The following is a 4,668-nucleotide window of genomic DNA, read 5'->3' as shown; positions in this document are numbered from 1 at the left end:
CCGGGGTGTTTGCAGGGAGGTGCGGAACCTAATGGCCACACACACCTCCCCTAGACCGCCAGGAGGGACACCCAGAAGGGCTACCGCATCCTGACAAATCCTGTGAACACACAACACGCAAAAAGTGACACAGTGAGACAAAAAGAAATAAATAAGTGAATGTGTGCAGATATACTGCCCGGACATCCGGCCGGATCTATAAAAATTTCTCTGATCCTAGCCAGAAGGCCGGGAATCAAGAGGTGAGTGCTACAAGGTGAAGAGATTATGGTGCCCGTGCTTCAACTCAGTGAGCCCATACTCCCAGTGAGTTTCAGCACCTCGGGGTCACCACTCCCCGAGGCACAAAAGTACCTCGGCTCTAGACCCTCTCAGCCTCATGTTAAGACCCGGAGGGAACAGGTCACATCGGGGCAACCGTCAAGCTGCTTCCTCAGAACCAGCCCCGGAAAGCCCTGGTACACCTGCATCCTCCATGCAGCACCCATCCCCACCAGCATGAAAACTGATAAGAACAGATACTACACTTGATCTTAGCCAAAAGGCCAGGAAGCGACAGCTGTTTCAGAGTTCTTACCCCTCATCAATACAGAGCAGGGTTATCTGGCTTGGCTGAGATGAGGGGCGTTAGACCAACTAAAGGGGATGAGTATTTAACTCAGGGCGAGTTCACCACTCCTGGTGTGACGGAGCTTTCAAGGGCCACTAAGCACTCCGCGGGCATTCTGGGTAGGAGAATATGCAAATATTCATCCCCTTTAGTTGGTCTAAGGCCCCTCATCTCAGCCAAGCCAGATCACCCTGCTCTGTACTGACGAGGGGCGATCTGAAGAACTCCCAGCATTGAGGTAGAGATTTTGCGTAGTAAGATTGCAGTACTTTTCGTTCTTATTAGAACAGCCATTCTCGAGAGCATACCACCTGAAGATCATCTCCTGCCTGCCTCAGAACATCTGAAGAAGGAGAAGATCTTGACGACTGCAGCTCCAGAAGAAGCCGACGAAGAACTTGGAAGAAAGGAATCGGCGGTAAATTCCGGAACTTTGGTGAAGAAGAAGGCGGCGCAGAATCTTTTCGAAGAAACTCGCTGCCTCTGGAGATTCTCCCACCCGGGAAAGAAGACTTTGCGAAGCCTCTCCACAAGCAAGGAAGCGGAAGAGAGCCTGCTGGAAGAAGCCATGGCCTCAACCAGCAAGTCCACCCAGGAGGCTGCAGGGCAAGGCCTGGAGGTCCAGCCCCAACCTTGAAGCTCCAACCCTGGAGCCCTGGATGAGGCAGACTGTTGCCTTGAAGCTGATGCCTGTGGATGGAAGGGTGCCGGATATGTCCCACGAACTGTTCTGGCGGATCAAGGCTTCCCCACGGCGGATACCCTTGGAATAGCAACGTTCATGTCCGTAATCTTCTATATCACCTTTGCCACCATTGGGACCTGTAGAAGATACTGTGAGGCGGTGAAAGCGGCGAGTCCCGAATCCCCTTTCTCTCGCTTTGTGGGCAACTGCGTTATTCAAAGAGAGGAGAGGCGGGTGACGGTCTCAATGTGGAACCCACACACCCCAAGCATGGACATCTCAACCTTCCTGAAGCGCTTCTGCACCGTGGTGAGGGAGCCAACCCGCATCCTGATCTCCCTCGGATACTGGACCTGCAAGTGGTCTGTGGTCATCAGACTGAACAAGAACCTTGCTTCTCCAGATGGACTACAGCACCTGCCACCGACATTCTCCTTGGGCAACTCCACAGGACTTATCTTCTACCCGGACACGCCGCAGACCTACAGGAGATGTGGCAAGATGGGCCATGAGGGCAAGGATTGTAAGGAGGATGCCTGCAGGTTTTGCCGTGTGACAGGTCACACGACCAAGGATTGCCCCAAGAGCCAGACCTGCAACCTCTGCGGATTGGCGGCCCACAGCTACAAGGACTGCCCCCAGAGGGAGAGAACATGGGTATCTGTGGCAGCGAGAGCACCGAAGCCAGCCCCAGCTCCGGAGCCAGCAGCATGGATGGCCAAACCGACCAAGGAGTGTAAGAAGGCGAAAGACACCACCCCTGCCCCACCCCTCCCCTGCCTCGCCCTCCCCTGCCTGGGCACTCTCTCCTGCCCCCGCCCCACCCAGCCTCCTTTCTCTCCTGGCCCAGCAGCACCTAACCCCCCTCCAGCTGCTGGTGCCCGCTCTTCGGAGGATTTTCCTGTGCTTCCTCCCCCAGGTACCATACAGAGGAAGAGGAAAGGAAGGGACAATGCATCAGCTGAGTCCCACAAGAGAAAGATCATCGAGACCTGCAAGAACCCTCAAGCTTCAGAGGAGGAGAGGGAGCAGGTCTGCGAGAGCCTTCAAGCTTCGGATGGAGAGGAGGAGAGGGAGCAGGCCCAAGTGGAGCAGGTCCAAGCGGAGCAAGTCCAAGCTCAGTCTATGGAGGAGCTGCTGCAGGACCCAGAGGTCAAAGAAATCCTAGATGCACCGGCCAACGACGAGTTCTTGGAAGGGCACTATGAGAAGCCACAGGAGCTGACAGGCGCAAGCGAAGGGGACCCGCCCGACAGGAGTGGTAACTAGTATCTGAACTAACCTCTCTTTTTTATTCCCATGGCTGATCTCAACATCTTCTGCATTAATGTGAGGAGTATTAGAGATAGGTTTTGATTTCAGACTGTCCTTACGTTCTTAGATTCTCAGAGGTGTGATGTTTACATGCTGCAGGAATGTGCTTTGTCTGCTTCTAGGTCTTACAACCATCTGGCCAGGCGGTGGTCCCACGGCCCTTCCTACTGGTCTGGTGGGGGTGACAGTAGGTCTGCGGGGGTGGCCATCCTGATCAGGGGAGGTAACTTTTCACTTGATTCTGTCCGAGAGCTCGTCTATGGCAGACTTCTCGTCGCAGACGGTTCCTGGGCGGGTGAGCCCGTGCGGCTCATCAACGTGTATGCCTCCCCTGAGAAGAATGTCCGACTGGAGGTTCTCAAGGCCCTGCGGGCTCAGCTCGCCACCACTAGGACAGTAATGTTGGGTGGTGACTTCAACTGCCCCATTGAGGTGGACGTGACATCTAAGCTGCTAATTGAGATGGTGACAGAGGCATCCTTGCAGGATGTTGTTGGGTCCATTGGGAACGGCTCCGTAAACTATACGTGGAGCTGCCCCGATGGCTCGCTTCGTTCTTGGATAGACTTCATCTTCACTTCGAGAGCAGTCAGAGAGGTGTCGTACTCTATGGTCCCCTGCTTCTTCTCTGACCACAGGGCCATTCGAGTTTGGGGGAATCTGAGCCATGGATTCCCACCTGGCCCAGGCTCCTGGAAGTTGAATTGTGCCCTGTTGGAGCAGAGGGAGGTCACGAAGGAACTTAGGGATGCGTACCTTGTATGGAGTAATGACAAATGTCCGTTCAACTGCATCAGCGATTGGTGGGAATATGTTAAAGTCGAGTTCCGTTGTTTCTTTCAGGCAAAAGGCAGACAACAGGCGTGTGCGAAGAAGTGGGACTTCAGGAAACTGCAGCGCGAGCTGGGGTCCCTGCAGGACCTGCTCCAGTGTGGCTGGGACGTCAGGGAGGAGTTATAGGAGACCAGAAAGAGCCTGAAAAGGCACTTTGAGGAGGAATCCAAGCGAATCGTCTTTCGTTCCAAGGTGGAGAACCTGGAGATGGGTGAGAAATGTAACTCTTTCTTTTTCAGGAAGCTCCATGCTGGCCACACGCCACTGACTGAGCTACGAGATGAGACCGGACACATGAGGAGGGGCAAGGAGGAGGTGGTGGGGGTCGTCTCCGACTTCTACAGCAACCTCTACGCCCCCAAGTCATCCGACCCCAAAGCCGCCAAGAGGTTCCTGTCAGGTATCACTAACGTTGTTGATTCCGCAGGTGCGGCGGCAATGGACGATCCCTTGACAGTGGGGGAGCTGCTCTCTGCCGCTAAATCCTTTAAGCCCGGCAGGACCCCGGGCAGTGACGGTCTCCCGGCCAAGCTCTATGTAGCGCTGGGTGACCTGATCTGTCCAGACCTGTCGGAGGTGTACGAGGAGACGGTGGTGGGGGGCAGAATGCCTCCGTCGTTGAGGGAAGGGATGATCACGATCTTGTATAAGCGGAAGGGGGAGAGATGTGACCTGATAAACTGGCGTCCCATCTCTCTCCTGAATGTGGACTACAAGATCCTCGCCAAGTTGCTGGCCAACAGGCTGAAATCTGTCATCGGGCAGATCGTCCATCCGGAAAGGACCTGCGGCATTCCTGGTCGCAGGATTGCTGACAGCCTTGCCCTTGTGAGAGACACGGTCCATTACATCCAGGACCGTTGTGGCCACGTCGCCCTGGTCAGTTTGGATCAGGAGAAGGCGTTTGACCATGTCTCCCACGCATTCATGGGCAGGGCTTTAAGCAGGCTAGGTCTGGGGAAGATGTTTTGCTCTTTTGTTAACGTCATGTATTTTGAAATTTACAGCACGGTGTTGGTGAACAGCTGGAAGACTAACCTCTTTTCCATTCTTTCAGGGGTTAGACAAGGCTGCCCTCTTTCACCTCTTCTTTTTGTTTGTGTTTTAGAGCTCTTTGCTGAGACTATCCGGCAGAATGGAGAGATCAGAGGGATCACCGCACCAAGACCAGATCGCTACGAGGTCAAGTGCTCACTCTGAATGGACGACGTGACCGTCTTCTGCG

General features: G+C 54.5%; 1 pseudogene; it reads right to left on the bottom strand.

Moving 5' to 3' along the window:
- Positions 1–447: 447 nt before the first annotated feature.
- LOC130363293 (U2 spliceosomal RNA) lies at positions 448–557 on the bottom strand (annotated as a pseudogene).
- Between the last annotated feature and the right edge of the window lie 4,111 nt (positions 558–4,668).

Source organism: Hyla sarda, chromosome 3 (assembly GCF_029499605.1).
Source record: "Hyla sarda isolate aHylSar1 chromosome 3, aHylSar1.hap1, whole genome shotgun sequence".
NCBI classification, from domain to species: domain Eukaryota; kingdom Metazoa; phylum Chordata; class Amphibia; order Anura; family Hylidae; genus Hyla; species Hyla sarda.
Note: the sequence above shows the minus strand (reverse complement) of the source record. Positions and strands in the feature narration are given on the sequence as shown.